This window comes from Vidua chalybeata, chromosome Z, assembly GCF_026979565.1.
Source record: "Vidua chalybeata isolate OUT-0048 chromosome Z, bVidCha1 merged haplotype, whole genome shotgun sequence".
NCBI classification, from domain to species: Eukaryota; Metazoa; Chordata; class Aves; order Passeriformes; family Viduidae; genus Vidua; species Vidua chalybeata.
In genome coordinates, this window is record NC_071570.1 from 21,923,521 (window position 1) to 21,949,044 (window position 25,524).

A 25,524-nucleotide genomic window follows, 5' to 3' on the forward strand; every position below is an offset into this window, starting at 1 on the left:
AAAGTGTCATAACCACTAACCATGTTTGGTTTACTTTTTTCACAATTTATTGCTTTTTAAATCTATCTTTCAATTATCTCTTTTCCTGTAAGGAATCTCAGATCAGCATTACTAAGAAGAAAAATAAAATGTAATTGGTGGTTTGATGGAATTTGAGATAATAATAGAGATACCATAGAAAATAAGAATGATATTCTGCTTTTAATTTATTTCTTTGCTTTGAATGTGCTTTGGAAGCAGACTCAGTCAGAGGTCCCAGGAATGTTGTGCCTAAGTGGTGGACCTGGCAGCCATTTAAAGCATTCAAAACTCAACAGCAGTGTTCTTTGGGAATTCAGAATAGCTTTGCCGTTGAAATGACAGGTATATTTCATATTGGCAGAATGTGATTTCACTATCTGGAACTTGACCAAATTATCAGGGTCATGCTCTTAGGAAGAGAGTCTTGGGATTTTTAATCATCTCAAGCAGTTTGGAGCTTGGTTTTATTTCTGAATTAAATTTAAACACTTCTCTCAGGACCCTGAGACAATGCTGAAGCACCTGTTCAGTAAAGGCTCAGGCAAAAAAGCATGTTGCCTAATTCTAATGTTTACCCTCACTTGCTGAATTTTCATGCCTGATGCCATTTCCCATCCAAGAAATTGCCAGGTATGAACCTGCTCTGTATATGAGATCTGATGATAGCAGCCCAGCAGAGAAAGCACATGCTAGTGATATTTTCACTGCCTTCCACAAATAATTAAACCTTTATTTCAGACTGAGAAAATGTTATTAGTAAGGGTTTCAAAAAAACCTCCTTCCAATTTGGCTAATCAGTGTTAGCATAAACAAAGTAGCAGTGCAGTCAGGCACAGCAGAACCAAGAAAAGACATGCTTTAGTGCTGACAAATAGTGCAACATATTTTAGGGCAAAGAAAAAGAAAGGAAATGTTTGTCAAATGAAGAAGATCTTCAGCTTGCTGAACAGAAGCCCTTTTTGCAATAACATGAAAGGCCCTCTAGTATTCAGCACAATTTGCAGCTGTAAAAATGGAAACAGAAGGGTGGGTTGTACTGCTGGAGGAATATATTATCAATCAAAGCAAGGGCAAATCCAGGACACCTTCTGGGGAAAGACAAATACAGAGAAAATGCTCCTCTCTCAATTTTGCCATCTCCTTCACTCATGAAATCTTATATTAAAATCTGTATTTTTGGTTGATCCATTCCATCTGGACGGAAAATTGAAAGATTGAAGATCAGCCCATAGATAAGACTTAGCACCATGAGAAGCATGGGTTTTAGGGTGTCCATTGCTCAGCCTGCAAAGTTCTGGGGAAAGGGCAGGAAAATTTTTAAGCACATTTAAAAATCTATTTAACTAAACCAGTTTCAAAATCAGCTGACTGTCATGCCACACAGAAAAACTTTGAAGAATATTTGAGGCTTGTGGGGGGCGGAAAGAAAAGTGATTGCTGAGACTTTGTATCTTAGATATATAACTACATCAATGGTTGAAGAGGCAATCTGCCTTCGTGTGCAGTGCAGGACAAGAAATTCTTTGTTTTATTGTAACTTGAAGGAAACATGAACATGGGTATGGGAGAGTGGTTGAAGAGATTTTTATCAGGAGTCAGGAGGTAGCAACTTCACTTAGTGAAGAAGGGCAAAAGAGAATAAATCAAACTGTCTTAGTAAGAACATTTTTCTTGATGTATCAAAAGAAGCTACCTCCTTGTTAGTACATGTTAGATTTCTAAAGGTAGATATCTACCTATTCAGCTCTCTGGCATGCCCTTATCCTCCTGACAGCTAGGAGGGCAAGGAGATGGATTAGTGAAGTTTGATTGTAAAGAGTATTGGAGAGTAAAAATATATGTAAAAATATATGCTGATAAACTGAACCCATTAAGAACGTCCCAGAAGTTAAAGAGGGTTGAACTGAGGAAAAGGGAAAAGTTACACAAGAAAAATAATATACTGTACAGTATAGAACCCTGGCATATGTCTCAGGCATCTAATATACTGCAGCCACTCAATATGCAGTCTGCTTCAGGCCCAAAGACTATTGGGCAAAACGTGAAGTGAATAGCAGCTGTACAGAAGGAAAATCATAGAGATTAAGGGCCAACAGATCTTTATTGCAGTGACCTTTAAAACTCTTCTTCCATTTTGTCACTACGGGCTGTGGTCCTCCTCCTTCTTTCTTGTAAGTGCCATCTAACCATAGAAAGGATGCAATAAGGTCTGCCTGCATCCTTCTTTTCTCCAGGCTAAACAACTCTGCATCTCTCTCAGCTTTTCTTCTTAGGAAGGATATTTCAACACTCTGATCATTTTTGTAGCTCTCCTCTGGACCTGTTCTAGCAGGTCTATGTCTCTTTCATACTGTGGACCCCAAAGCTGGATTAAATACTCCAGGTAGGTTCTCATGAGAGCAGAGCAGAGAGCAAGAACCACCTCCCTCAAACTGTCAGACACTTCCTTTTATGCAGGATGAAATTGGCTTCCTGGGCTACAAGAAGACAATGCCAGGTAATACTCCCAAGTTCTCTGTAGGGCTGTTCTCAATCCATTCATAACCCAGTCTGCATTGATATAGGGAATTGCATCAACCCAGTGCAATACCTTGCACTTGGTCTTGTTGAAATTTATGGGGTTCACATGGGTACTTCACATGCCTGTCAAGGGCACTCTGCACGGAATCCTGACCTCAAGCACATCAACAGCATCACTCAGCTTGGTGTCATCCATAAACTTGTTGAGGGTGCACTGCATCCTGCTGTTGATGTAATTGATGAAGGCAATGAACAGTACTGGTCCTGGTATGGACCCTTGAGGGACACCACTTATTGGTCATTTCCCTTTGCACATTGAGCTGTTGACTAACTTTGTGGATGTGGCAATCCAGCTAGCTCCTTATCCACATCAAGCCTATCTCCCCACAATTAAGAGGCAAAAATATTTTGTAGAACACTGTCAAATACCTCACAGATGTCCAGGAAGATGACATCACTTGCCCTTCTCTTGTCTGGTTATGCAGTCCATCCAACATTTGTGAAGGAACAGTTCTCCCTTGGTGATGCTACATTGCCTGTCCTTAATCACTGCCCTACCTGCCTTATGCTTCAACATAGCTTCCAGTATGATTTTTTATATGACCTTAGCAGTTACTGAAGTGAGGCTGTGGGGAATTCCCAAAGTCCTTAATTTTACTTTTTAAAAGTGAAATTACCTTTTCTTTAGTCTCAGAGAAATTCATCAGATTGTCATAACTTTTATACTATGATGGAGTGTGGGTTGGCAACTATGACTATTCCAACCAACAAAATAAACTGTCCATTTTACTTATGAGAGGCTCTCGGTCCTAGCATTAATTTTGGATAAGCAATTAATGAGCTCCAAATAGTGGTACTGACATTTTTGTATTTTCTGTTGCTACTAACATCTTCTTGGAAGTAATTTCTGGCAGTGACGATGGAAAGATTAAGATTTCTGGCTTGCCTAAAGTGTACCTAATTTGCTTTAGATGAACAACCTCTGATCCAAACAGATGAAGCCAAGTAAGATGGATGATGGGTTTCAGTCCTAATCTGGGCTCTGGAGTGCTTGCAGAAGGGGTTGTGCAGATGTATGGGCAGCTCTCATGGGCCTGCAGTGGTCTGAGGATTTGTTTCTTCTTCCTATACTGCAGTGGACAGAGCCACCATAGTGACTTCCTTGGAGTGTATGTGGTCCTTCAGCAGGACCTTCTCTGGCAACCAGAGAGCAAATGCCATGCCAGCTTTGAAAGTCTGTCCCCTCACAGTGTGGGAGACTTTGCTTAGGAGATTATTCTCCACCTGCTTCTTCAATAATTTTTAAGCAGGTGTGCCAACTAGTATGACCTTGAACATCTGGAATTGCAATGTAATTGGTAATGTATGCAGCTACTTGTTTTCACATGGTAAACAGTTTTAGCAGTTCTTTGCAGCAATGCTTAATGGCATATAAGGGAATATAAGAAATATCTTTCATTTTCTAATTTTGATCAATTTTCTTAGAAGATTTTAAATAATTGTATGTGAGTCCATACCATTGCTTAGCACAAGTGGTCAGTCACTGTCATAACACTTATGAAAAATTCACTTTGCATTACAACATTGTGTAAAATTCTATAGGACATGCTCCTTTGTTTTCTTGATTGACACCATTGAAATTCTCAGTACTATGCATTTTCCATGTATTACAACTGTTCTGGATATACAGACTTCTCTGCTGGAAATCAATATACACACCCCACCCACATCTAAACACAAAAAGATGTGTGTGCACACATACACAGGGAAGGAAAAACATAGGAATGATCGTATTGCTTTTTTGTCATTTCTACCAATTATTGTTTTGTGCTGTCAGATCCAATAATGGACTCTAAACTGCTGCCCATTTCTCCATGATCCCTTCATGAATGAAAGGAAGCAAGCAAACAATTCAAAACCACCACAGTCCATTGGCAGCCTTTGGTACTTAATAGGCATTTTGTCAGAGAAGGACAGCTTGCCCAGGAATGCACTGATGTCTCCTGTTTTTGAACACCTTCACAAGCTCTCTTCAATCTATAAAATCAAGCCTCAGTAATCTGTCTTCTCTCTCAATACTTCTCATAGTATAATACCACCCTATTGGTATGAGACATGCAGTTAGGTAGATCATATTTCATCCAGGTTGGCCCGTGATATATCTTTACCTCATAGTTGCTACATTTTGAAATAAACTTTTTCCTGCTTTTCCCTCATACCACTCATTACATGAAGCCAAAACTTTCCCATAAACATCCATAATACTGCTTCCTTATCATACTTAATTTTTGTTCAGCATCATGTATTGAAATTTTCTTATTTTTTCCTACCCATTAGAAAAAACAAACCCATAAAACACAGTGTTGTAGACGTACTGCTACTATTGCCATTCATTCTTATTATGTCATTGCTTTCTTGTATATATCCATTTGGGGTATTGTAAGTCCTTTGAAGCAAGAACCAGCATTTTGCTTCCTGTTTGGACAATGTCTGAAACAGTAATGCTTCAGTCTCTAGCAGGAGAGTAATACAGATAAGCAAATAAAGAATGACAAGAAACATGAAGATTCCTTTTCCAAGTTGGCATACATTTTGCATGGGTAAGATGTGAGTAATGACTGTAAAAAAGAGAAAAAAATCAGCAAAATAATATTTATTTTTTCTTCTACCTTTTTCTTATGGCAAACATTTTATATTTGGCTAATCTTCCTTTCTGAGGTGCTCTCTGCAGCCCCAGGAGGGTGATGGTATTGTGGAAAGATGACTTGGAATACATGGACACGATTGATATTTTGTGTAGGAAAGTACTACTTTAACACACTTTTTAGAAGAGAACTGAAGGAGACAGAAAACACTATTTTTATATTTTATAAATAATCACCTCCTCCAGGATATCGTAGATACACAAATAATTGCTGAGTCTGGAAGTAGGAAAGAGCAATTTCTGTTACCAGGATTATAAGGAGCTTTAAGAATTCATTTCCTTTCACAATTTTATAACCATGAATTAATTAGCTATATATGGTAATTTCACTTTCTTAATCATTGTCAATATTTGGAAGCTCCTTTTATAGATTTGTGATTAACTTTAATTGTAATCTAATTACACTGTTCATAGTAGTAGAGGATCTTGTGGGTTGACAGAATCTATAAATGATGCCCAGGAGACAGCAACAGATTGAATACATTCCAGTCTTGTCATCTCCATTTACTAACCAAGAAAGCCTCAGGACACCTAGTGCTCAATCTTGGGAGCTATTTTTGCTTCCATTAAAAAACTGAGAAAGAAATTCAGCAGCCAGCTGAAACGACATAGGTGAACTTTCTGCTTCCTTCAAGTTTAAGCAAGGTGATAAGAAGAAAAAAAGGAACACAATGACAGACAGCAGTAGCTCAAATGAATTGTTTTTTATGTGGTGGAGAATGGATTCAGTGCAGCTGTCTGAAAAAAAAGTCTTCATTCCTCATGCCTGTTTCCTAAGAAAATAAAGGTGAAGATTCAGAAGTACTGGGGGATAACAAAGCACCCACCCTAGCAGAAGTAGGATTCAATCATACTTTCTGCATTATTTTCTATTTTATTCCTTGTTTCATCACTTATCTGTTGATACATTTCCTTTTTTCTTTTTTTTTTTTTTTTTGGTAAATATTTCCATCTACTGATAATCACCCCCAGAAAGTTTTGATATCACTAAACACTTATATTCTGCTTCATGTTTCAATTATATTAACTGTAAATATTTTCCTGCTTTCATTGCATCAGAATGCAAAATCATTGCTCTGCAACAGTATACAGCTTGCCATTTTGGGCTGTTTGTGAAATACCTGTGTGAGTACAGTTCTCCCCAAGATGAAACTAGGCACTGGATGGTCAAAAACGACAGAGTGAGTAAGAACAGTAAAAAAATCATCACTGGCAGGGGATGACCCAAAATATGTCCAATATGTTCCTAAGAAGCTCACAGGCAGCCTTGTAGAGACTAGATAATATGAATGGACAAGGTGTAATAACTTTCAAGGGCTAGCAAGCACAGACACTTGGACACTGATATAGAATATAAGGAAATTGAACAACTGGAAGTTATGTCCAGAATTCTGGGAAAAAAAATAAAGGGAAAAAAAACAAAAACAAAAAATCACCAAAAAAAAAAAAATCAGGACAGTCAGAATGAAACAAATGAGCAGACACATGCAGATTTCTAGTCTCCATAGCCAGCTCTGTAAATCATGTGATTCCCACAGGAAAAACTCCACCAATTTGCAGTGAGATAGATGGATGCAATGTACACTAAAAGTAAGTTAAAATAAAAACAGCAAGTTAAAAGCACTTAGAGTGTTTCTTATAGAGCTGACCTTTGAGATCCAGAGATGTAACGTGATGCATCCCTGTGCATCTTGCTTGCCCTAGCTGTATTAGGGTTGTATCTTGGAAAACAGGTTAAAAGCAAAGGGTACACATATTGAGGAGGCTGTTTTCAGCTTGGCACTTCATCTGTGAGATTTGAGAGAATCCCATTTGCCTAATGGACCAATCACACTGAGAATTTGACACTTGGTTCATTGCTATGGGATAAAGAGCAAATGCTTTTCTTTTACTTGATAGGAAAAATTTGGAAAAGTCTTTTATTGACTAATACCTTATCAGTTCTGTTTACATTTGAGTCAGCACAGATATATCTGATTCAAATTATTCTTGTTTCTGTACTTAGATCACAAACAAAACAGTTCCTTCATCTGAGGTTTATTGTTTTGCCTTTAAAAAAGCAAGCAGATACTACTTACTAGTTACATTTAATTTTGATACCTCTCTTTCTTTTCTCCAGATGTCAAGATGAGCCGATACCTGTGTTTTAAGGAAAAGACAAGAAGTTGTAGCGCCAGAAGGCTATAGTTCAAGTATGAGGAAACTACTTGAATGAGTCTGGGAAAAAGGGTAGACTTCAAATTATTTCAGTTCAAATGATTCAATTATTTTAGTGTGTCTAATAGTCATATTTGTTAAGACCATGGCACTGCACCGTCCAAGGAGATCACTGCACATCTCAGCCCAACTGATATACTTCCTTCATCTCACTTTTGTGTTTCATCTGGTGAGGAGATAGACTCCAAGATAGGGCTACCATGAACTTTTCACCCATGTGGGGCCTAGGGGCACACTTGAAGAGAAGACTCATCCTTTACACTCTGCCAGGCAGATTTATCTATTGTAACTATGTCCTAATCAGTAGGTGTGTCAGTAGGTGTTTCGGATTCCCGAAGTAGGTAAGTAGACTGTTATCACTGTCATGGCTGTCTGAAATAAAACCAGTATTGACCACTCAGGAAAATACTCAAATGTAACGAGAGTAGGAGGACCTGGATGAAAGGAAGTGAAGAAAAAAAAGAAAAAAAAAAAAAGAAAAGAAAAAAAAAAAAAAAAAAAAAAAAAAAAAAAAAAAAAAAGACAGGCTCTCTGAGAAAAGAACTCTATATTTACTTTCACAAAAGAGAGTAATACAGTGAAAATAAAAAATAACTCTGAAGAGAGCAGTCCTGGATGTTTTATCTGTCTCTTCAATGTCCCTCTGATGTCTAAAATAGATCAACTTTTAAAAAGCTCTTATATATACAGATATCACAGATTTTAGCACAGAGGAATTGGGGCTGGAGGACCTGCAATATCTCAGGGGCATAACATCTAAAATTTATTCCCTAAGTGGGATCAGAAATTTTTCTAATCTCCCACTGAGACACACACACATGCATAGAGTCATAGAATAAATTACACTGGAAAGACCTCTAAGGTCATCAACCCAACTATTAGCCAAAGATGACTACTAAATTAGATCCCTAAGCACCACATCTATGGGTCTCTTAAATACTCCTGCAGAAGGTGACTCAACCACTTCCCTGCGCAGACTGGTCCAATGCCTAACCACCCTTTTGGTGAAGAAATTTTTCCTAATGTTCAATCTGAACCTCCCCTGATTCAACTTAAAGCCATTTCCTTTTCTTCTGAAGCTGGGTACTTGGGAGGAAACCAACTCCTTGTTCACTACAACCTCCTTTCAGGTAGTTGCAGGGAATTAAAAGGTCCCTTATCACTTCCCTTTTCTCCAGGCTAAACAACCCCAGCTTCCTCAGGTGCTCCTCTTGAGACTTGTCCCCCAGGCCCTCCAACAGCTTTGTGGAATTTTTCAGGACTCACTCCAGCACCCCAACATTTTTCCTTCAGTGAAAGTCCCAAAAGTGAACACAGGATTCAAGGTGTGGCCTCACCAGTGCCAAGTACAATGGCAAATCTCTGCCCTGCTCCTGCTGGCCACACTATTACCGGTACAGGCCAGGATGCCATTGGCATTCTTGGCCACCTGGGCACTGCTGGCTCATGTTCAGCTGCTGTCACCAGCACTCCCAGGGCCTTTTTCTGTGGGCAGCTTCGCAGCCACTCTGCCCCAGCCTGTGGGTTGTTGTGACCCAACCGCACAACCAAATATTTTCTTTTGTCAGAACACTATCCTCAACCTATTCATTCATCCTGTCCAGATCCCTCTGCAGGGCCTTGCTGCCCTGCAGCAGACCATCAGTCCTGCCCAGTGTGATGTTGTCTGTGAATTTACTGATGATACACTTGATCCATTCATCCACATCATCAATAACAATATTAAGCAGAACTGGCCCCTGTACTAAGCCCTGAGGAACATCACTGTCACTGGCCACCAGCTGAGTGTAACTCCATCCGCCACCAATCTCTGGGCCCAGCCATGTAGCCAGGTTTTTACCCACTGAACAGTGTGTGTCAAAGGTATGAGCAGAGAGTTTTTCCAGGTGGATGTGGTGGGAAAGTGGCAAAGGCTTTAATGAGTTAAAGGCACACAAAATCCATAGCCTTTCTCTCATCCACTAAATGTGTCACCTTGTCATAGAAGGGGATCAGGTTGATCAAGGCAGGGCTTGTTTTTCACAAACCAAAGCCGGCCTGGCTCTGACATTCCTGGGTTGTCCTGAACTTGCCATGTGATGGTACTCAGGATGATCTGCTCTATGACCTTCCTCAGTACAGAAAAATAGGTCTGCAGTTCCCCAGTCCTTCTGGCCCTTCTTGTAGATGTGTCACACCTGCAAATTTCCAGTCACCTGAAACCTGCCCGGTTAGCCACAACTGCTTCTAAAAGGGCTTATAAAGAAATCGCTAAAAGATGCAAAGTGGTTCAGCAAGCATTTCCACCAGCTCCCTCAGTATCCTTAGGTGTATCCCACCCAGCCCCATAGATTTGTGCGTAGCAGGTTGCTGACCATTTCCCTTGCCTTCTGGGGGCTTCTTTCTGCTCCCCACCCCTGTTTTCCACCTTAGGGGGATGAGTCCTCACAGAACAACAGGTGTGAGGCAAAGATTGAGGCAACTAACTGGGGCAAAGAAGGCATTAAGTACCTCAACCCGTCAACTGTTTCCTCATCTTTGGTTACTCTGCTTCCCCTCACATCTAATAATGAAGATTCTTCTTAGCCTTCTTTTTATCACTAATGTGTTTATATGTACATTTTTATTGTCTTTTACTACAGTAGCCAGATTAGGGTCTACTCTGGTTTTGGTGTTTCTAATTTCCTCCCTGTTTAAGTTCCTGACATGCTGTAGTCCTCCTGAGTTTCTTTTTTCAGAGGTCAAAAATTTTCATAGAATTGTAGGACCCCAGAATATCCTGATTTGGAAGGGACCCACAAGGATCATTGAGTTCAGCTCCTAGCCCTGCACAGGACCATCCCCTGATTGATCAGAATCACATCATGTGCTTGAGAGCATTGTTCAAATGTTTCTTGAACTCTGTCTGGCTTGTGCTGTGACCATTTCCCTGGGAAGCCTGTTCAAGTGTCCAAGCACCCTCTGGGTGAAGAACCTTTTCCTGATATCCAACCTAAACCTCCCCTGACACAGCTTCAGGCCATTCCCTCAGCTCTTGTCACTGGCTACCAGGAAAGAGATCAGTGCTTGCCCCAGTGCTCTCCCTCATGAGGAAGCTGTGGACTGTGATGTAGTCTCCTCTCAGACCCATCTTCTCCAGGGTGAGGAAGCCAAGGGATGTCAGCCACTTCCCCAGATGGCTTCCTCACCAGGCCCTTCACCATCTTCAGAGTCCTCCTTTGGATCCTTTCTAATAACTGTGTTTTTTCTTTTGTGTTTTAATTTCCAAAACTGCCCCCAGCACTCGAAGTGAGGCCGCCCTAGGGCAGAGCAGAGCAGGACAATCCCCTCCCTTGTCTGTGACTGGCTGGTGATGCTGTGCCTGATGCCCCCCAGAACGTGGGTGGCCCTCCTGGTTGCCAGGGTACTGCCAACTCATGTTCAACTTGCCATGGACCAGGACTCCCAGGTTTCTTTTTATATTCCTCACTTCCAGCCACAGTTCAGTGTTCAGTCAAGTATGTCTACGGCCCCAGTGGTTCATCTTTTAGCACATCAGGACAGCCTGCTCCTGAGCCTTTAGGATTTCCTCCTAAAGAATGTCCAAATTTAATGGACTATTTTGCCCTTCATAACTCCCTCCCAAGGGAATCTCTCAACCAGTCTCCTAAACAGGCCTAAGTTTGAGCTCTGGAAGGCCAAGGTTGCACTTTTGCTGAATCTGCTCCTTACTTCTCTAAGAATAAAAAAATGTAATTTCATAGGTGCTGTGCCCAAAATTATCTCCAACCTTTATATCAATCACATGTCCATTCTGTTCACAAACAACATGTTGCATTGCTCTGGGGAATGGTTCCCCCCGCCCTCCCCGCTGAGACCCCTGTAGCTGTAACCATGTTAGTTTAACCCTTCCTTCCTTTCTGAACCTAAGTGGCTGGGAGCCAATTGTCTTTTCCTGAACAGTAGGGTAGAAAAGGCCATGCTCCTCCACTGTTCGCGTTCTTTCCCACTCTTTCCCTCTCTTTCCCTCTTCCTCCTATGGAATAAACATCTTGGACTACATCAGGGGTTAGAGCCTCTTTTGGAATCTTTTGCCTTAACCCTGTAATATTTTCCCCCAAAGTTCTCTCAGATCTGGGCTAGCCTTGTAACTCCAGAGGGCTGCAGGGGAAAGTATTAACAACAATATGTCCCAGCTGGATTCCTCACCAGCTGTGACAGGAAGCTACTTTCACACAGTCCACAAACCTCCTCCCAGCTGTGTTGTATTTCCAGAAAACATCTGCTAAGCTGACCCCCCCCCTCCTGAAAATAAGGTGGTCTAATGATCATGAGACTTATCCCAGCTACTTATGGAATATTTTTTTTTCTGTCCTTCCCTTCTGGCTGGGAGGTCCATAACAGACTTCAGCTAGGATATCTGCTCTGTAAGCCTTCTCCCCAACTCCCTGACCCATAAGGACTTAAACCTATTGTTAACCTTCATTAAGCTCTGGACTGCCAAAATACTCTCTAGCACACAGGTCTCCCCCACCTCCTCCCTTGATTATCCCTCTGAAGATTTCAAAGCCTTCCGTTGCAGCATTCCAGTTGCCTGAACCATCCCACCATCATTCTGTGATGTTGACGATGTCATAGTATTCCTGCTGCACAGTGGCTTCCAGCTCCTCCATTTCTTGTCCGTGCTGTGTGCATTGGTGTAGAAGCAGCTCATTTGGGATATTGATCCTGCCACCTTTCCAGGGAGAGAAGCTCTACTGCTTATGTCACCATTTGCAGGCACATCTGTGGTTTCTAATGCATCAACAGCCCACACGTCTTTGCCGTTGCATGGTCTTCATTCTCTACCTCTACTGAGATGGCCACATAATAGACCTCGCTAGTACACCACCCATCAAAAAATGTCATGCTGCCCTCAAGCTTATCTCTAGCAGGCCTGATTTTATCACTTTCTCCTTCAAATCTAGTCTAAAATTCTCTCAATGAGTGTTGTTAAATCCTGTGCAAGTTTCTTTTCCTCCTTTGTTACAAGTGTACCCCCTCTGTTGCAAGCAGGTCATGTAAATCAACCCATGATCAAAGAACGCACAATTTTGCCAGTGACGCTAGGAACAGAGTCAGGTATTGATCTGCTGGCTCTCCTTCCTTCTTCTTGCATCATTCTGTACTCTGTACAAAGCCTTTCCACAACTAGCCACAACCAGCACTAGGGACTTCAGGAAGTGAGGCCCTGACTCCACTTACATACAGGGTACTCCAAGCCCAGTCTCACAGACCAACTTCCTCATCCTTCAGCCTTCTGAATGGTGCAGACATCCACGGATTTGTTACACTGAGGCAACACTGTCTTCCCTAATTTTTTTCTTGCTAATTTACATGTCCCTATGTATCATCACAGGCCTCATTGTCACACCATCCCAGGCCACTCTCTTTGATTTTCTGCATTACTAAAGTGAAATAGTAGTTGCTGAATTCATTTTTAGCTTTTTTCAAGTATGTCACTTGTTGCAGAAATGTAAAGCTGTTAATATTCAGCTGTATTCTCCCCTTGTCATACCTATCCACTGCGAAAAGGCAATTGTAGTCCACAACTTTTGGTATTCCCTTGCCCATGACAGTTGTCTGTACCTTGCTTTGTTTTCCCTGCATATATCAAAATCAGATAATGTTAAAGCTAGGCAGATGCCATCAAAATATCACTTCTCTAAACAGGACTTTTGTGTAGGCTTGCCCTAGGGTCGGATATGTACAGCTTGTTAAAAACTGTCATCGTGCCCATCTATAAATACCTCACATTGCTGGCTCCTCATCCTCTGAGATTATTCAGAATCCCTGTAGTCATGCACATTATTCAGTATTTAGAAGGGTGATGAACTGGCAATTGGCTCTTGCCCATAGTGCATTGGCTCAGAGTCAGTTTGCTATAGCTGAAAGAGACAAGATGGGGTCAGGTTCAAACTACAGACATTCAGTCAAGATTGAGTGCTGTACCTGTGACACAAGGTAATGTGTAAGGGCAAATCTGGAGAGTAATTAAAACATAAATCCATCTAAGAAGTGTCTCTAGAGCTAGATAGATTGCCAGTTTGAAATAACAAAGTATCAGAGAGATCAAGCACTAGTTGGCACAGTGCATGTATACACTGCAAGCACCATTTCAACTCTCTGAATTCTTATTCTTTAAAAGTTTGAAAAATATCTATACTGTTTCTATCAAAATGTTTTGTTTATTGATCCTCCAAAGAAGCAGAACCTCAGCTTTCAATCTCCACCAGTATTATGAGATTAGCTGACTTAGAGCATGGCGTTTGTAATGCCAAGATCCCTAGGAGCCATTCACTTAGGAGTTGGACTTAAATGATCCTTGTGGGTCCCTTCCAACTCAGAATACTCTGTGTTTCTGTAAATTATATTTGAAACATTGCTACATACTTCTTTAAGGGCTGGCTTCCTAGGTCTTAAGGAATCTGGCGTTACTCTCCATCATTTGTTCTTTCTCTCTAGACTGAGATACTATAGCTTTAGAAATCCAACAGATAGGACTGTTCCCTGTGTTCATGAAAGACACAAGAATTTTGCTTACCTGATAACTTCCTTTCTTTGACAGTTTGCTCTTGTAATCTGATCTGTTCAGGAATTTTCATGGCAATGTTTAAACATAGCTCTTACTGACAGCTATTTGAAGATCATTTATACAAATGGATCATAATGCACTTGTCAACACACAACACAAGGGAAGAAAGGAAACTTAATTTTCGAATATTTGGCTCTGGGATCTGCTCATGCCAAGGATAAGATTAAGCCTCAAGCACATGGGATAGCTCTATGTTCTGATATATTGCACAGGGAAATAGACAACCACAAGTCATTGAAGTGAAAAAAAAATCCAGCATACAGTCGTATTTTTCATCTCTAATCACAAATGTATTCAAATTTGTTTTTCTTATTTATGTACTTCTAAACTGAAAGAAATTGGAAAAGACTTCAGGGTCTGTTCAACAGCAGTCCACTACGTTATGATGCAATTGTGCATATGTTTACATTAGAATTAATACTAATATATGAGCTGCAAGTCAATGGCACAAAAATTCTTACATTAAAAAAATATATGAGCAGCATAATGAAGAAAAAATTTTGCTTGATGATGTGACATCTTTATATCCTGTTTGGCTGTAAACAGTGGGAATATCATGCCTAAAATCAGAATTATATTGGGTCAACATCTCAGAAAACTGTGCTAAATAAAGAGATCTGTTTTACAGAACTCTTAGACTGACAGAATGAGAGAAGACAACAACAATTTTTTCTTCTGAGGAAATTTGAAAGAAATTATACTGTGTGAAAATCCATGCTCAGCAAATTCAGAGTCTAGAGTCTACAAATTTATCAATCACATACTTGAACTGGTTAGTAAGAGTTCCTGAGACAAATGTAGCTAATATATAAATGCGTAAGTGTGGCTTGATTTATTTTCTATTATACTTTGAAAGTAAAAGAATATTTCAGCTAATGTGAACAATTTATAATCTAATTTCATCCACATGACTATAAAAATCAACTTTTAATTTCCATTTTTCCATGTTGTATAGAATTTTCCCATGTAAATAGTGCTAATGAATGTACTTAAACAGCCTTTCATTATTCAGTTCACGTATATTCCTCTATTCGAGGAATGCAAAATATAACTCATTTCTGTATTACCATTATTAGCATCAATATGGAGTATATATTTTAAACCTGGGCTAATCATCTTTGTTATGGCTTGCATTAGTTGTTTTCCAACAGAAAAATTTAATCTGTTGCTTGTAGAAACTGTTCTTCACACCGAGTAGATAAGCATGCATACAAATTGAATACTCAATACAGCACAGTGAAATTCTTATCCTGTTCCTGAATCGTCCAGTCAGACGTCACCACTATGTTACAGACAAGGTTCCTGTGGACATACAAAAGACTTCAAAACAGGGCATAGAAAATTTGTGAAGATCCCCAAGAAATTATCAGTAAAAAAAAAAAAAAGGGTTATTCCTTTTAAATGAAAAAAAAAAATCCATAAATTAGCAAAATTGCACAGTATTTTTTAATCAGAAAACATTGCAACAAAAATTTGAAAGTCTTATTCCTTAAGTGAGGAGTCGAAATCTGACTAAATAAAGGTTCAATTGCTTAGATGATCTCCTCTTCTGCAACTTGAAAAATGCTAGCAGAAAGAAGCTTTGGTGGGATAACCCAGTAAGATGCCAAAGACATTTACATTTCACCAGCTTTAGGTCTTAGAATCAAGACCTTGAAAGATGAGTATCAATTTATTTTTAATAAAATAATATTTTTAGATATTTTGAGAGAAAAATAATCTTAAGTATCATTTTCAGATACTTATGATCCTTTTGTATGACTACTAGGGTTGCGTTTGGGGGTGTTCTTGGAGATATCCAAATCAAAAAAAAAAATTAATCTGGAGTTTATGCTGTGTGCTGGTTAAATTCCCTTGCATTCCATTCTTGTAGGAGCTTACTGTGATGTTACAAGAAGTATATGTTTGGAAAATATTCAAATGGAATAGCAGTAAAACTTCTGCTCTGAGACAAATATGCTTCCAATATTACTGCTTGGCAGTGCACTGTTAAAAGCTAGAAAAATTTACCTGGGGAAAAAAGAAGATATTAATAAGATACTGAGGAAAAATATTTATTTCTTTAATCCTGTAAATGTGCATGTTTTGAAAAATCCCCTAAAATTCAAATTCTCTGTGCTGCAGACTTCAGATAACTTCAGGTTTGTTTCCCATTGTTTAGCATAATGTTAGGCATTGATCCATCTATAGCTATGACAACAAAACTCAGATGACATTAATGTAAATGACAGAATGTCATTGACATACGAGCAGACAGCAAATGGGTGGGAAAACAGCCTAAAACGTCCGTGAGCAGCAAAGGTGAGTTCTGCAGTGCACAGTGGATTTTATCCCCTTGTTGTTCAAAACCATACCAGTTCTTTGCAATATTAAATTCCAATGAATCTTATTTACAATCTATAATTTGTATTTAAGTTACAAAGTCAATGGGGTTTGTATATCTTTTGTTATTGTGATTCTCTTGCTATTTTGAGTCACATGTTTCCTCAGAGAAGCAGCACTGTAAATACAGCATATCTCCTAATCTGTATGCTCAGGCTGGCTAATATTTTTTTCTTCTTTTACCATACACACATTTAGCAAAGGCTGACTTTGTTTCATCTACAACAGAAATTTGTTATGGCTTTGCTGTATAAACTTGTGGTAGGTTTTTCTTTCTCAGTTCCAGTTATGAAGAATTGTGACAGGATTTTTTACTTTGTTATTTCGGCGCAGCACTGAGACGTACAAGAGAATCACTTTGATTAACTTAAAAATGATAGTTTATAGTCAAATCAAATACATTATAGTCAAATCAAATACATTCTCATATTTATATTAGTGCAGAAAGAGCACTATTATATCACATACTGACACTTGCAGAGTCTGAAAGAAAATTCTACCATACTTGCTTGCCTTGTAACTAGTTTGGCAGAAAAGACTTTTTCAGCATACCCAAACAGAGCATGTTTTCTAAACTTATTCTAAAACTCAGTCTTTCAAATACAGGAAAGATGTCACCTATAATTCATTCAGTGTACATGCAGTCCAAGAACCTCAAAGACATTAATAAAGTTTATTTAAGTTATATTAATAAGTTTATTTGTAATTTAATGACTAAAACAAATAGAAAATTATTTATGTCTGAGAAATCTGCAGTGATATCTACCTATCTATCTGCCTACCGTCTCTCTCAACACTTCAAACAGTTTCAGGTTTACTTTTCTCAGCTGGGTACATGTTATGCCACTTACGAAAAGGCAGTCTAGTAAAGTGAAAATAGTTTGAAAATTTAGAATTTAAAATGTTTATATATATCCAAAATTCTGTGATATTTAGCTTTCCAAGTACACAAGACTCCTGCACTAACCATGAGAAATCTTGAATATTGAAATTCAAACCTATTCTTGGTCCAGGATGAAATTTTGTGCAATCTGGGTACACGCCGGTAAATTTTGATGCCAGAAAGACAACATTCCTCTAGGAATTTTATTGAAGGAGTTACATCTGTTTGAGTATATTTAGGAACTCAGAATGTCAAAATGAATCCTAAGAAAGTTGGATTAGTGAACGGAGGGCAGGTTAGGGAGTCCAAGGTATGTGATAAATACAGAATTTCCTGTGGCTCTGGAATTTCTTACATGGTCTTTATGTCTGGACATATGCTATCTACTTGCACACATGTAGAATATATTTTTTGGCAGTGAACTTTTCTCTTATCTTTTGTTTTTCATAAGCAAGTTACGTTATTCTCCTCTAGCTGTGAATACATCTAATGTTACATTTTTTTGGTACATTTTTAGTATTCACACTAATGGCAAGCACCTGTGAAATTTCTTCTAAATTAATTTGTCATAATAATCCAATTAATAGTAAACCATTGCACAGACTAAGATATTGTTGAATTAATATTTTTAATATATGCTGTTCAAAGTATTATGTAGTTTTTATAACTACATCAGTACTTTGGAGAATGAAGAACGAAGACAGAGACACAAGTCATTTGTCAATATTGCGTCCCTGAGAATCTGTACTGAAGCTTTTTAAACTGTAGAATTACTATCTTACTTTGTAATGTACAATTGTCATGAATTAACCCAAGGAAATTCAAGAGAAGTACATGGACATGTATGCTGCCTCTATGACATATGAACTAGAGCTGGCAGAATCCACTAAAAAATGAGATAATTAAGAAATATTAATGAATTTTATTATATGTATTTAGTAAAGTGTTTGATGCTCACTAAAGCCATCAAAGATTATGTTGAGAACATGTTGTGACTGAAAGGTTTGAAGTCTGGAGTAAGGCAACTAAAGATACATTGTATGAGCTACCTGTCCTGGATCTGTACCTACTCAGTATTTTATGAATGGCATGTGTATATTGTAATGGTAAAGAGATATTTACTTATCTTCTGTGGTGGATTGAATGTGGCTGGATGCCAGGAGCCCAAAAGCAGCTCTACCACCCCTGATTTTACCTCTACAGAGGCAGAAAAATACGATGAAGAGCTCATAGATTGAGATAAGGGCAAGGACAGATCATTTGCCAATTAGGGTCACAGACAAAACAGACCCAGAGAAATTAATTTAATTTATTATCAATCAAATCGGAATAGGGTAATGAGATATGAAAGCAAACCTTAATACACCTGTCCCCCACCCCATCCTTCTTCATGGGCTCAACATCATTTGTGAATTCTCTACCTCCTACCCCTGAGTAGCACAAGGGAATGGGGAATGGAAGTTACAGTCAGTTCATCACCATTGTCTCATTGTTTCTTTCTTCTCTTTCCCCTGCTCCAGTAGGAGATCCCTCCCATGGAAGATAGTCCTCCAGGAACTTCTCCAACATGAGTCCTTCACACAGGCTGCAATTCTTTCCAAACTTGCAGTATGGGTCCATCCCATGGAATGCAGTCCTTCAGGAACAGCCTGTTCCAGCATGGGTCTCCCACAGGGTCACAAGTCCTGCCAGAAAACTCACTTCATTGTGTGCCCCTCTCTTCACATGGCTGCAGCACCTGGCAGGAGTCTGCTCCCACACAAGCTTCTCCATGGGGTCACAGCATCTTTCAGATCTATTGCTGCCCACAGGCTGCAGAGGAACAGCCTTCCTCACCATGTCTTCACTACAAGCTTCAGGGAAAACTATGCTTTGGCACCTGGCACACTTCTTCCCTCTTCTTCACTGATCTTGGCATCTGCAGAGTTGTCTTACACATTCTTACTCCTCTCTTCTCTGGGCACAGTTGTTCCTGCACAATAACTTTTTCCTGCTACTTAAATATATTATCCCAGAGGCTGATGATGTGTATGGTCTCAGCCATCAATGAGACTGTCTTGGATCTGTCTGGCATTCACTCTATCAGACATGGGGGAAGCTTCTATCAGCTTTGCACAGAAGCCACCCCTATAGCCCTTCTACAAATTCACAGATAACTTTACATATATAGTGGAGAATAGAATTTAAACATAAAGTGAACCTAAAGAATTTATTGGTGTTCCTGAGAACCTGCCTGGAAAAGTAAAATCCAATGCATCAAGCTATTCATAATGAATTCATGAAGAGTAACTTCATGAATTGCAGAGGCTTCATGATTCATTAAGGTAGCTACCTGGCACATACTTAGGCAGGACTGGCAATAACTGTTTAGAAAATATGGAGAAAACTATTTTCAATGAGTTGATAATGAGTAAGCCCTGTTGTATATAAGTAACTCCTGTTAAAGTGGTTCAGGAAAAGCATATATTACCCTGGGATGCTTTAGCAAGAACATAGTTTGCTATGTAAACTATCACCTCCAGTGTACACAGCAAAGCCTCTGCTGCTCTGCTACTCAGTGCTTGAAAGGTGTTGAGAACTACATGAAATGACTGCAGGATAAGCAGGTAGACATAGAAGGGCTATTATAAAGCATGCAATAAAACATAAGTATAGTTTCAAGTAAAGCAATGAAGCATCCTATATCTGTAGAAACAGTAAATTACTAGCATAAATTGTCCTGGGATGTCACAAAGTCTCTGGTACTAAGAATTTTTAAAAACAGGTTGGACAAATGACTGTTTGAGAAATTACACAGATTAAGTTTCATTCAGAGAGGTTAGGCAAGTGAAAAAGATTATCTTCCTGAGGTCCTCTTCCATACTCAATTCTTTGATATATCAGTATCTTCAGGATGTACCTTGAGAGGAGAAGTAGATCTTTGTGTGAGAATAAAAAGGAAAATCTCAAAAGTCATGTTGCTGGAGTTAAATGTTAATAATACAATTCCTCTGTCACTGTCTCTTCTTGTTTGTAAATTGCACAAACATCCACTTTAAAATATTATATAAGGGTAGCAGGAACAAAGAAATCCACTTATATAACATTCTATAATGTTAAAACAAAAACCAAAACAAGACAAAGCAAACAAAACCCAAAACCATAAACAAACAATCAAACAAACAAAAACCCACAACCAGAAAATCAGGGGCAATTAAATACTCCTCACATATGGGTGTGGATGTTTCATGTCTTTTGTAAAAAATTGTTTCCCAGTTCCGATCAGCTACAGGCACCTTGGGTCATTTCATTGAGGGGTTTTCACACATTTAATAAATAGCCAAAATTAAATACTCAAGTGTCATTTAGAATAAACATAATAAATTTTGAAAAATCAAAATTTATTCAGAGGCAACTTGTGAAAGACTAGAAACCCTTGAGACTGAATTTTGTCAACAAATAAGAAGTCCTTTTTCCCAAACTCCATTTGAAAGCACAGAGCTCATCACAAAACATACGCTTTTGATTATAATAATGAGAAATAGCTGTGAGGCAGATCTTGAAATCTCTTCTGCAGTCAATACAGCATCTGATTGAGTATAATTGGTAAAGGATTCAAGATAATTGCAAGGTACGACGGAGTAGCAGAATCAAATACCACATTTACATTTTCAGACACAACTTAGTATAAACCTGAATATCACAGAAGTTTAAAGAGGGTTTAAAATTATAATTCTGATAAAATGCTTATTGTATATTCTGGAAATGTGAGCCAAGCACCAATCAGAATTTAATTTCAACCAGCACCTTATTCAGATTATCAGATCAAACTGAAGTTGTATTGAATTTCAATGTGCATGACAGTTGCATTAATGCAATTATTAGAAGGTGTTATTAAAAAACAGTCCATTTCATTTCAGGGTGTTATAAAATCATTGACAGCAATTGCTAGAGTTGTTAAGTTCATGGCTCTGATCAGCCATTTCAAAGTAGATCAAAGATTAATAGTAAAGCTCATGAGAAGTCTGGATTCAGCTATGAAAATGGCTGAACTAGGTGATGGTAAGGATTAGCATTGACATAGAGCATCAGGTCTATCAGCTGTGATGAGGCAGTAGCTTTTATGAGCACGGCTATTACTCAGATAGTTTGCTTGGGAAGCTGGAGGAATCAGTGGACATTTTCAAAGCCTTGTAAAGATAGCCTTCTTGCAGAAAAAATGTATAATCTATCTACACATTCAGTTCCTATCTGGAACTCTCATGTTTTCACAAAATGTGCAGAATAAATTCAAGAGGAATGCATATGCTCATAATTCAGTATGCATTAACCTATAAATGTATTTTCTTGTTTAAATTAAACAGCTCAGTGATTCAGAAAGCATTTCAGCAGTCTTAGTGTTGTATGTTAGCCAGTGAGGTTCACACCTAACACGGAAGGACATAAATTTTCTTATTTTTTATAGGAATTGCACTATTTTCAGTCCTGTTGGCACAGGGGAACAATACAAATTTCTTTTTAGAATTTTATAAAAAGCAAAAAAATTGATATTGTCTCTTGACTAGGATGGCAATAGCATTTGCCATTATTTAAAATAGATTAACACAATACAATGAACTATAATGAACTGATTCAGTATTGTCTTATAACTTCTTTCTCATGGACACGCTAAAATCCAAGCAATAGATCAACAAACCAACCTTTTTCTCTCTCTTTGCCCAGTGAGCCCTGGAGGGTTTTACGTCAATAATATCTGCACATATACCCAGGCAGACTTGCACACCCACTCCCACACATGCATCAAATTCATAGCCAAATTCTGTTTCCTGAGACAAGCACTCGTAAATCACAATTAGATCCATCTGTTTAAGGACAATTTGGCTCACAAGATTGAAAATACTGCAGTATACAGTTTACACTGAATGGAACTAGCAGGGCTCATTGACAGAGCTTTAAATTAGATCTGACAGGACAGAGACACCCATCACATTGGCAAGCTGTGATATAACAGGCCAAGGTTAGAGGGAGAGGGTGCTAGCAAGGGCCACTGCCGGTGGCTCTGAACTGTGCTAGCCATACTGGGCCACACTTCTAGTCTTACAGAGATGAGCTAGGGACTTCTGAGGTAACAGAAATCAGTAACAGGGAAAAACAGGTAACAGGGAAAAAAAACAGGAAAATGTATCAAAGGATTTAAAGGGTGTTCCTCCAGGAAGGCAACATGTCCATCGGCCCACTTGAAGTGCAAAAATACACACAGCATGCACAACAAACAGGAGAAGCCGGAAGTCACTCTGCTGCTAGAAAGTTATGACCTTGTTGCCCATACTGAAACTTGGTGGGAGAAACTATCAATGATGGCTATCAAAGGCTGCAGGATATTCAGAAGAAACTGTAGAGGAAGAAGATATGGAGAGTCTGACCTCTACATTCAAAGTGTGAAGGGCTGCACTGCAGAAGACCCATGGGCAGGTCAAAAGTCTGTGGGTGAGAATCAGAGACAAAAGCAGCAAAGGGATCCTTGTGGGTGGTGTCTACTGCAGATGAAGGGGACTGTATTCACAAGGACTTTTCGTTCCAGCTACAGGATGCATCACACTCACAGGTTCTTGTCCACTCTGATACCCGATGAAAAAAATAGCACAACAAGCAAGCTGCAGGCAATCCAGAGGACTCAGGAAATCCATGAAGGATAATTTCTTGAGCCAGGGCATAGACCGCAGCCCTACCAGAGGGGATGCAATACTGGATCTGACAGGTATCAATGCAGGCAAGTTAATCTTGAACATCAAAACTGGGGGGAGCCTGCATGGCAGTTATCATGCATTGGGATGCAGTGATCATACATTGGTGGAATTTGCCATCCTGGGATATATAAGTCAGGTAAGGAAAAAAGTTATGCCCCTGAATTTCAGGAAAGCGAACTTCCAGCTCTTCAGGGAGACAGTCAACAGGATTCACTGGGAAACTTCCCTCAGAGACAAGGAAGTGGAACAGAGATGGCAGATTTGCAGGGAAGTGTTCCACTGAGCTTAAAACCTGGCAATCCCCAGGAGTAAGAACTCAGGGAAAAAAGGCAAGAGGCCAGTATGGCTTAGTAGGAAACTGCTGGTCCAACTAAAAGGAAAGAAGCAAATGCACACATAATGGAAATAAGTACAGATAACCTGAGAAAAATATAGAGATGAAGTACAGTTTTGTAGGGTTATGGTGAGGAAGTCCAAGATGAAGCTGCAACAGAACCTGGCAAGGGACTCAAAGATGGGTTTTTACAGGCATGTTAACCAGGAAAGGAAGGTCAAAGAAGGTGACCCCCTCCGATAAACAAGGATGGAAAATTGGAAGCAGCAGATGAGGAGAAAACAGAAGTATTCAAAAAAAATTTTGCCTCAATTTTCAACGGCAACACCTGTTTCTACACCTCTCAATTGGATGGATGGCAAGATGGGGAGTAGGGGAGAAGACTTTTCACTCTCTATGGTATTTGAAAAGTCCTGGCAGTCAGGTGAAATCTCAGGTGACTGAAAATAAGGAAAATTTGTGCCTGTCTTTAAAAAAGGTAGAAAGGAGAACCCTGGGAACTACTGGAAACAGATCATCTTAGAAGCTATGTTAAGGCATCTGGAAGACAGCTATCATGGCTTCATCAAGTCCTGCTTGACCAATCAAGTGGCCTGCTATAATGAAGTCACTGCAAGAGTGGGAAAGGGAAGGGCTACAGATGGCATTTTTCTGGATTTCTGTAAAGCCTTTGACACGGTACCCCACAACATCCTTCTCTCTAAAATTAAAGAGAGGGGGATTTGATTAGTCTTTAATCAAGACACATTTATTTTTCTGACAGTTAACTCAGTAGCCTGAACTGTCAGTCACATCACCATGATGAGAATACAGTACACTATTTTCATATATATATATATGTGTGTGAAATAGAAAAACACACTTTTTGGTTTTTGCCAGCATGGCTTCATGAAGAGCAAGCCCTCACTGACTAACCCAGTGGCCTTCTATGATGGGGTGACTGCATCAGTGGACAAGTGAAGGGTTACAGATGTCATTTATCTGGGCATTTGTAAAGCCTTTGACACAGGCCCCCACAATAAAACTGGAGAGAGATTGATTCAATATGTGGACTGTTAGATGGATAAGAAATTGTTTGGACAATGTCATCCAGAGAATAGTGGTCAATGGCTCAGAGTCCCAATGGACATCAGGGACAAGTGGTGTCCCTCAAGGGTGCATACTGGGACCAGTGTTATTTAATAATTCCATTAATGACATAGACAGGGGGATCAAGTGCACTGCCACCAACTTTGCAGCTGACAGCCAGCTGAGTGGTGCAGTTGACACACCTGAAGGATTGGATGGTGTCCAGAAGGACCTGGGCAAGCTTGAGTAGTCAGTCCATGGAAATCTCGTGAGGTTTAATCAGATCAAGTGCAAGGTGCCACACCTGAGTCGGGACAATTCCCAGTGCCAACACAGGCTGGGGATGAACAGATCAGAGCAGCCCTGCTGAGAAGGACTTGGGGGTGCTGGTAGATGAGAGGCTGACCTGACCCAGCCATGGGCACTCACAGCCCGGAAAGCCAAACGTGTCCTGGGCTGCATCCAAAGCAGGGTGGGCAGCAGGGCCAGGGAGGGGATTCTGCCCCTCTACTCTGCTCTGGTGAGACCCCACCTGCAGTGCTGCATCAGCTCTGGGGTCCCAGCACAGGAAGGACATGGAACTGTTGGAGCAAGTCCAAAGGTTACCAAGACTATTAGAGGGCTGGAACACCTCTCCTGTAAAGAAAGGCTGAGAGAAATGGAATTGTTCAGTCTGGACAATAGAAATCTTTCAGGTGACCTAATGGCAGCCTTCCCATACCTGAAAAGAGCCTTCAAGGAAGCCAGAAACAGACTTTTTTACAAGGGAATGTACTGACAGGAAGGTGGAAGGTGATTTTGAAGGCTTCAGACTCAAGGTTTGAAAAACTGTCGGCTGAGTATAGATATTAGGAAGAAATTCTTCCCTGTAAGAGAGGTGAAGTAGAGGAAGAGGTTGCCCAGAGAAGTTCTGGATGCCCCATGCCTGGAAATGTTCAAGGTTAGGTTTGAATGGGATTCAGAACAACTTGTGCTGTGAAAGGTGTCCTTGCCCTCCAGCAAGGGGTCTGGATCTAGATGATTTTTTAGATCCTTTCCAAACCAGGCTATTTTATTATTCTATGATTTCTTAAGAAC

General features: G+C 39.6%; 1 long non-coding RNA gene across 1 annotated transcript; it reads right to left on the bottom strand.

Annotated features, from left to right (window-relative positions):
• Positions 1-5,934: 5,934 nt before the first annotated feature.
• On the bottom strand, positions 5,935-11,972 carry LOC128781967 (uncharacterized). Its single transcript, XR_008428592.1, has 4 exons — positions 11,901-11,972; positions 9,437-9,639; positions 7,324-7,384; positions 5,935-6,018 (listed from the first exon to the last, which is right to left on the bottom strand). It is a non-coding gene; the product is annotated as an uncharacterized LOC128781967 (long non-coding RNA).
• Positions 11,973-25,524: the final 13,552 nt, after the last annotated feature.